We start from the raw sequence: 9,351 nt of genomic DNA, 5'->3' as shown, positions 1-9,351 counted from the left end.
GAGAATGCAGCCAGTACTACTATCATTTTCCCCATGTAACTAAAATATCCTAGTTTTTCTTCCTTCAAATACAACACTCCAAAACTTGTAGCTGCAGTTTTGGAACAACATGTGAAACAACATGCGAGTCTCTAGAGCTTCACGTGCATTCAAACTAGCGCGGCTACTGCAGTACAGCATTTAAATACCCGTTTCCTGTTCCTTAATTTGAGTCTCACTAATGCCTCTAGAAGTCCATTTACTTGTTAATGTCTTTATGTATTTTTCCATCGTCACTGTATGACACAGCGTTCATAAGGCTGTTCTTCATGGGTGGTGTTGTTCTGGATCTGGGGTTCCCTCTTGCCCTTGGGGGGTGCAGCTGAGCTGTGCTCTGTGATGTGCTGCAGTACCTCTTTACTCTCACTAGGGGGCAAGTTGTAGAAGAAGTATTGAGGAGCCATGCAGATGAACCTGTTCATACGAATAATAAACAGAAATGTGAATATTAGACACTTCAATATAAACACAAAGGAATGTGTCTACATATTTGACTACATTTCATTTGTCATTATCTCCAGTTTTCATACATTCCTGAACTCTAAAGGGTGTTGGAAGAATAAAATAACATGAAAAGTAATTTTAGAATCACATGCCATTCGAAAGTACATGCCATTTGAAAGTAAAGACATTAATTCAAGTTCAACCTCCAGCTCTAGCCTCTAAAGGTACAGAGGAATGGAACAAACGAACCAGAATAGAAAATTAGCTACATGACAAACAATGTCAGGGCAAAACTGGATTTGATGGGTTTGACTGTTCTGTGTAAAAACTCTCTAGCAGTAAAAACCTCACTGGCATATTAGCATTCATCAAATGCAAACTAAAGGATCATTACATTAATAATAGTTGTTGCATTAAACACCACGTTTAAAACTCATAAAAAAGACTTACTCGTGCTGAAATCTGGGTGATGGTTCTGATGCAGTTATTCTCTGACAGCGTGTGCTCATGGTATACAACCCACTGGAAGGTTCTGTTTGTGTGGCTCAGTCCCATAACACGAGAGAGGGTGGATCTGAGCCACGTGCTTGTGGGTAAGAATGAAGTAATTCCCTGATCCATCAATGTCCCTGGCCACCTGGGATATTGGAACAGGCACTTAGGGTCAAAGCTAAATTTAATGATTCCTGTGAGGTCTTTTAAGTTAGAAACCCATACAGCAAGCATTGGTTTGCATTATAAATATACACTACAAAGAGCATTTGATGGGATATTAACAAATACTGGCTTGTGTGAGAAGAACTGTGCACAAATTTCGTTGTATTACATTGAAGATTTATTATGAGAAAACTTGACCAAAGAAGTTTCTCATCCAGACTGGAAACTGCCGTTCATACTGAGTCTAATGGCCTGAATGCTGAATCTAATGGCCCGAATACTGAGTCTAATGGCCCGAATACTGAGTCTAATGGCCTGAATACTGAGTCTAATGGCCTGAATACTGAGTCTAATGGCTTTACCTGCATGAAGAAGCCTGCCAGTAGGACCTGCTTGGTGTTCAGTTGGTCTTGGAGCCGAACGCAGGTGAAGACACCTGGAGCTCTATCCGCCTCAGGATCTCAGCGAGCTCTGCACGAACAGCATCGGCTGTTTGCAGAGCAGCCAGACTCAGGTAATGATCAGCACACCATTGTGCTAAACTGGAACCTGCAGTAAATCAACAGTTCCACAATAATTGAATTATTCTGTAATTAAATTATTCTGTAAATTATGCTGTCGCTTCCACTGCTCTGGAATATAGCAAAATAGTTAAGTGAATATGTGTGCTTTTTAAATGTATTTAACACTCTGCAATTCATTGATTTGTTGATTTTCTCAGAACATATACACTGCTCAAAAAAATAAAGGGAACTCTTAAACAACACAATATAACTCCAAGTCAACCACACTTCTTTGAAACCAACCTGTTCAGTTAGGAAGCAACACGGATTGTGAATCAATTTCACCTGCTGTTGTGCAAATGGAATAGACAACAGGTAGAAATGAGAGGCAATTAGCAAGACCCCCCCTATAAAGGAGTGGTTCTGCAGGTGGGGACCACAGACCACTTCCCAGTACCTATGCTTTCTGGCTGATGTTTTGGTCACTTTTGAATGTTGGTGGTCCTTTCACACTCGTGGTAGCATGAGACGGACTCTACAACCCACACAAGTGGCTCAGGTAGTGCCGCTCATCCAGGATGGCACATCAATACGAGCTGTGGCAAGAAGGTTTGATGTGTCTGTCAGCGTAGTGTCCAGAGGCTGGAGACGCTACCAGGAGACAGGCCAGTACACCAGGAGAAGTGGAGGAGGCCGTAGGAGGGCAACAACCCAGCAGCAGGACCGCTAACTCCGCCTTTGTGCAAGAAGGAACAGGAGGAGCACTGCCAGAGCCCTGCAAAATGACCTCCAGCACGCCACAAATGTGCATGTGTCTGCACAAACGGTTAGAAACCGACTCCATGAGGACGGTATGTGGGCCCGACGTCCACAGATGGGGGTTGTGCTCACAGCCCAACACCGTGCAGGACGCTTGGCATTTGCCAGAGAACACCAGGATTGGCAAATTCGCCACTGGCGCCTTGTGCTCTTCACAGATGAAAGCAGGTTCACACTGAGCACGTGGCAGACGTGACAGAGTCTGGAGACGCCGTGGAGAGCGATCTGCTGCCTGCAACATCCTTCAGCATGACCGGTTTGGCAGTGGGTCAGTAATGGTGTGGGGTGGCATTTCTTTGGAGGGCCGCACAGCCCTCCATGTGCTCACCAGAGGTAGCCTGACTGCCATTAGGTACCAAGATGAGATCCTCAGACCCCTTGTCAGACCATATGCTGGTGCGGTTGGCCCTGGGTTCCTCCTAATGCAGGACAATGCTAGACCTCATGTGGCTGGAGTGTGTCAGCAGTTCCTGCAAGATGAAGGCATTGAAGCTATGGACTGGCCCGCCCGTTCCCCAGACCTGAATCCGATTGAGCACATCTGGGATATCATGCTCCATCCACCAACGTCACATTGCACCACAGACTGTCCAGGAGTTGGCGGATGCTTTAGTCCAGGTCTGGGAGGAGATCCCTCAGGAGACCATCCGCCACCTCATCAGGAGCATGCCCAGGCGTTGTAGGGAGGTCATACAGGCACGTGGAGGCCACACACAATACTGAGCCTCATTTTGACTTGTTTTAACGACATTACAGTTGGATCAGCCTGTAGTGTGTTTTTCCACTTTAATTTTGTGTGTGGCTCCAAATCCAGGCCTCCATTGGTTAATAAATTTGATTTCCATTGATGATTTTTGTGTGATTTTGTTGTCAGCACATTCAACTTTGTACAGAACAAAGTATTCAATGAGAATATTTCATTCATTCAGATCTAGGATGTGTTATTTGGATGTGTTCCCTTTATTTTAAGAAAATAAGACAATTAATATCAAAAGACATATTTTTTGTTACAATGGTCAATGTATGTTCATTATGATTTGGTCTGTTTTCTTTGTAGTTTGAAGTTTCAGGTTGCTTTGTCAGGACAAACTGCTCCAGTTTTTGAATGGTTTAAAAATAGAGAATTGTAGTAGCACAACACACTTGCTTGCGGTATGTTTTAGTTATTAGTGCTAGTCAGCTTGGTCAACAAACAGCAACATAAGATGCATCAGTATTGGTTATGGAAGAAACTAAGAAAAATCTAAAATTTCTATTAAGAAACTAAACTTTGTAAAAATTATAGATACAAGAAACACATCATCAAATTTGGCCAGAACTGATATGGTATGGTGACACAACATTCAAAGTGACCCTTATGTGAACCGACTTCACATTCATCATCTATAATATAAGCTGTCACACCAAGATAATTCTTGTTGCTAATAGAGGTCCAACCTCCGCGAACGGCGGAAACATTCATACTTGCCGCGTCTTACTTAAGCCTTCGACCACAGAGAGCGCTCTACAGTCCACAGCAATCCATCTCGCCAGTGAATTGGTCAATTTTGTTTCTTAATTTGAACCCCGACATGTGGTCGAGTGTTGACTGGCGACACTGTTTGCTCGTACTAGGAATACATTTATCAGCCAAGTTATCATTACTGACCTGCGTGTTAGCCCCAACATGTTTTGCGTTGAGGTGGTAATGAAGGGTGGAAGTGCTCCTGTGATAAGCGAACTCCTTCCTACATAAAGTGCAAATAACACTATTTGTGTTTGTACTTCCATCTGGAAGTTTCTTATATTTAAATTTCCCATCCACCAGCGTAGCCTCTTTAGTCATCTCCATCATGCTCATCTTATTGTGCGTCCATATAATCTGTATGTCTGGAACTCGTGCACTGAGAAACATTCCATGGTGCAAAAGTGTCTCATGCGTTAAATGTGTTAAAATGCATTAATTTTTTTAGTTTGTTAGTTTTCCTGTAATTAATTAATCGAAATTAACGCGTTAAAGTCCCACCACTACATTTGATATAATAAATGTTTGGGGTGCTTAGAACGTTCAATAAACACACTGAAAGAGTCAAATATAAAATAGGTCTTAGTAAATGGAAGTGAATATGTTTACTAACAATACACATTTAGTTCACATTCTGGGTTTGATATGTTAATGAGTCTGGTGTGTTTTAATTCTCACGTGACTCACGTGAGCTGTGCTGGCTGTGTTTGTAGGCGTTGTACACATTGATAAGGAGGAGGGGCCAGGAAGCAAGATGGAGCTGCAAGAGGATAGGACACTTCATAAACCATGGATTCAGTCAATTCAGTCAGTTTAATTTATCATGTCTGCAACACTGACATGAGCTACATAGAGTGAGAAGTATCTGGATGAAACAGTTTATACAGCAGGGTGAAAAATGTGTCTTTTTATCATGAACCAACATGTTCAATAAGGTGTCAAAATGCCGGTCCTAATGAAGGTAACCTCAATGTTCATATCTGGCAGCCCTACTACCGCTCCACAGAATAGAATGTATGTTATAGCAAAATGTGATTTAAGTTTTCCGTATTTGGCAGATGCTTTTTTCAGAGCAACTGACATGAATTACATATATCAGTACAAACATACGCTGTATATCTCTAGGAATAAAACCCCTGACATTGCTAGGTGTTGTCCTAGCTTGCCCTACCTGTACTACCAGTTGAGGTGTGAGTCTAGTTTAAAAAGATGCTGACAACCAAACACAAAAACTAAACAGTACCAGGATCTTTTCTCCTAACTAAACAGATGAATTAGTTTCACTATAATGAAAGATGTAGTCACTGATATGCAGATGTATAGAAAAACAAAACAATAATAAGGTGGTTTGTCAAAATGGTTCATGTATAGATGGATAGACAGTGGGGTGAAAATACTTGGCTTACACATTATTCTTGCCTGTTAGAATGAATGACATTACCTGTTAACATGGCAGCAATGGTTAGCACCTCACTCGCACAGTCAAACTCGCAGGAGGCCAGCAGACTCTTAGCCATCTGCGGTTCCAGAGGCAACTCAGACATAATCACTGCAATCTCAGACAGGTTCCCATCATTATCCAGAGCCGTTAGATAGTCCAGCTCTTCTAAAGCCTGCATGAGGCGGGAGACACAAACAATAACTCGCCATCAGTTAGACATAAAAAATACATAACACTAGCCAACTGACTAGATACCAAGACTATCTTACTTACTGGTGTCATGTTTCTCAGCAGCATTTAGAAGTCGGTGCAGCTCGGTTGACTTAGTCAGGTGTTTGGACTCTTCGATAACCTTCGGCTTGAAGGTTGTGTCCCACTTCTCAAGCAACCTGGAGGACGTTTCCTCACCAAACAGCAGCACAAAATCTTGATTCAGCTGTTGATCAAATACACATACAAATGTATCAGTGGTCAATGCACTGTAAACAGCCAAACCAAATGAAAGCCTGGATTTTAAAAACCAATGCACAACTCACTAGTCCTTTGACATCTAAAAAACGTGGGAATGTTTTTAGGACATCTGTCGTTCTCTGTGAGTCATGCACTAGGTTCTGGTGATGTTCAAAGGACATCTTCATCTTCAATACTTTTGGTTCATCATGACAATGAACAAGAAATGATAGAGCTTCCTGGCAGGCATCTCCATCAAGGTGCTCAGGCACTGATGCTACTGATCTTCTGTGATTTGTTCCTTGTGCTTGTGACACTGTGGTTGCCTTAACTGATTGTTGAGATTTATTCCTGGACATGGTCTTCAGCCGCCATGCTAAATATCCTGTGCTCTTTTCGCAATCATAGAAATGCTCCTGTTAATAAAAAAAATGACATAGTTCCATCATTCATTGATCTTTTATCACAGATTAAAATCTGATAAACTTTACTGAGCTTGCTATGTTAACTAGCTTAGCCTGCCTGGTGTCTCAATGAGCTATTGTTACATTACAAGTCAATTTCCCTATTCACTTCTATTCAAACTGAGCACAAAGTGAAAGAAAAATAATCTAAACTGCAAAGTTAATTTTTTTCAGAAAAATATATACAACTTTGACATAGCAAGCTGTGGCTTTGTATAGCAAGAATGGGATGCTTATAATCAAACGTACATTTGCAAACTAATGCTGGTAGCATGATTATACTGACTACAATGCAAATTCTAACAAAACCTACCTTCATCAGACTCACTGTCACGTACTGTCAGGCATAAGTCAGGATTGGCCTCCATCAGTTCAAGAAGGATGTCTTCCTCCACTGCCGTGTCACTTTCATCAAAAATGTACAGTTCAGATGCACTGGGAATCCCAAACTTGTTTTTGACTATAGGAAGAGCAACAAGACACAGGATGACAAGCCTGTACCAGGTTCAAAACTAAACATTAGTATACAGTCAAATCCATGCACCTTGAACACTAAAAGCTCCAGTCGCAAAATGGCACATCCTATGCATTTTTAAATATAAAGCCAAAGTTCCAATGGAAAAAAAGAGAATTCAGATTAGGGAAAGGTCTTAGGAGAGAATTTGTTCAGTTTATGGTAAAACCGACTGCAGTACCTGCATAATGTTCTGTATTTACTGCATATGGTTAATTGGAACCATACATAATTCATAACTAGAGTAAACATTTATTGACATCTGTTGCAAGATGATTACTTACAAAATTCACCTGCTGTTTTGCATTTTGTGAGTTTTAGTCAAATAAAATATTTTCAATCATGTATTTCAATTTTGAAATTAATATATTAAAGTAAAAATTTCATCTCGTTAACCCAATACCATGGCTCGCCACACCCCTAGCAAGTAGCTCCCTGGCTTCTGGTTACTAATGTTGGCAGTGCCATTATTAATGTGATAATGTGACTTAGGGAATTAAATGCCAGTGACAATGATAATACAATAGCATAACAAACTACATTTTAATTCATCATAGTTTGGGAAATATATATATATTTATTCACCTACTTCAGTCCACACTGTGTATGTAGTCAGTTATTGAAGCACTGGTCTTTGCTCCAGTGTCAAAAATACTGTTCAGTTATATACTATGTGAACAAACATACAAATAAACACAATATACAATGTCACGGTTATCAAATATTATTGAGGATATGTCTATGTATTGTACGATAAGTACAATATAAGAGTGTTGTACACTCTGATAAGTACAATATAACAGAGAAAACCTAACTTTTACAGGTGCAAGGGGTAATGAACTAAATCTCAACTTCAGCCAAATGGCCAGAAAAGCACAGAAAAAAGGTTATTCCAATGCTATTGGTAGATCTAGCCATGAACGCTAGATAAATCTGACCAATAACCAGCAAACAATTTTGGGCGTAAAGTTGTAAACTGCATCCATGCAAAAGACAAACTACACTAGCATGACAATAATGGTGGCAAATGTTGTGATTGTCATCTTAATCCCTTCATAGTTTGTTTACATTACAGTATTGAATCAACAGCTTATCATAATTTATATATTTTGAATAGTCATAAAGTATTAATCAAATCTCTATTATTAATCACTATATGTTTTGCTTACATTATATTAAGGATCAAGTTGCTAGAATGACGGTGTAAGCGCTTGTGTGCCACTTCCAATACTCCATGCGTTTGCAGTAGGCTAAAATGGGATGTGTAAGAGAAGGCTCACTGTGGCCTTATGTGGTGAGGCCAGGTAGTAAGACCTCGCTTCCAGAATAGAGACAGCTGTAGGTTGAACTATGGAATGTGCAGCTCCTATGTTTAGAGGAAAGCATATATAATGGTGAAGAGAGCAGACAGCTTCAGAGCTGCACATGGGGTGACATGATTAGGGTATGTGAGCTCTCCAGAGATCTCTGTATTAAATTAATTAATAGGCCTATGTGTATTTTTTAATAAAAGGCTAAAGACAAGACTGGTAATGTTTTCTTTTGCAATCAACGAACACGCTGCGCTAAGGTAAGAAAAGGTTAAAGCGCAACATTTTTGGTGAGCCCCGACGTGATTGCAAAATAATTTGGAACTTTTTTTTTTCTTTTCATCTAATGACTGACAGTTTGACCGTGCCGGCACAACAATAGTGGTAAAGCCGAACTTGTTAAAACAAATCTGCAAAATTTGAATTGCAACTAAATTGTGGTGAACTGACAGTACTTGGATGATTCTAAATTAAATCCTTAAATTTTCTTAAAATTAAATTAAGAAAAGGTTAAAGCACAACACAAATTAAACACATCAACAAATGACTTGAAACTCGCACCCGTCTTTGCTTATATTCCCACAACTAAAGCATGAAGCTTGCTAATATTTCACCTTAAAATGGTGTGGCAGTCACATGACTTATGTAGGTAGATAGATATGGATCGGAGGTAAATAAACTAGATTTTTTTTTCTCGCCGTGTGAAATCGGAAGTGTGGCGTGTGAGCGTGTGAAGACGGTCAAATGCGTGTGTCACACGCTCAATGCGTGAGACTTGAGAGCCCTGTTTAATGTTTTTTTATTTCCTTCTTTCGCGGCGAAACGCAAATATCCGCCGAATATATGAGCCTAAGTGACCGAGCTGCAGCTGAAACGAGTACGTGCTGTATTCACTCGTTCACAGAAGAGATAAGACTGTTAAATCATTACCGTAGGTGATATTAACCAGAGATTTATCCATCTCTCTCTCTCCTGTCTGCTCCTCTGCGCCCACCATGGTAGTTGTAGAAAGTGGCGGTTTGTTAATTAGGGTGATTAATTAACAAACCGCCCATGGACTCAAACATGATGAAATACTTCGGTCGAGTTGTACGTCAGTGTTTTTGAAGTGGTCTTCCGATGCTGCTATCAGTATTGTTCTCCGCTAGCTCCCACACGCTAACTGTCCCCACAGTCAAACTGAGGACTGTGACAAATGTCATTTTA

General features: G+C 40.4%; 1 pseudogene; it reads right to left on the bottom strand.

Moving 5' to 3' along the window:
- Positions 1–272: 272 nt before the first annotated feature.
- Positions 273–9,142, bottom strand: LOC143519773 (putative pre-mRNA-splicing factor ATP-dependent RNA helicase DHX32; annotated as a pseudogene).
- Between the last annotated feature and the right edge of the window lie 209 nt (positions 9,143–9,351).

The sequence above is a fragment of the Brachyhypopomus gauderio genome, chromosome 7 (genome assembly GCF_052324685.1).
Source record: "Brachyhypopomus gauderio isolate BG-103 chromosome 7, BGAUD_0.2, whole genome shotgun sequence".
NCBI lineage: Eukaryota > Metazoa > Chordata > Actinopteri > Gymnotiformes > Hypopomidae > Brachyhypopomus > Brachyhypopomus gauderio.
The sequence above is the reverse complement of the archived record's forward strand: the minus strand, read 5'-3'. Positions and strand labels throughout refer to the sequence as shown.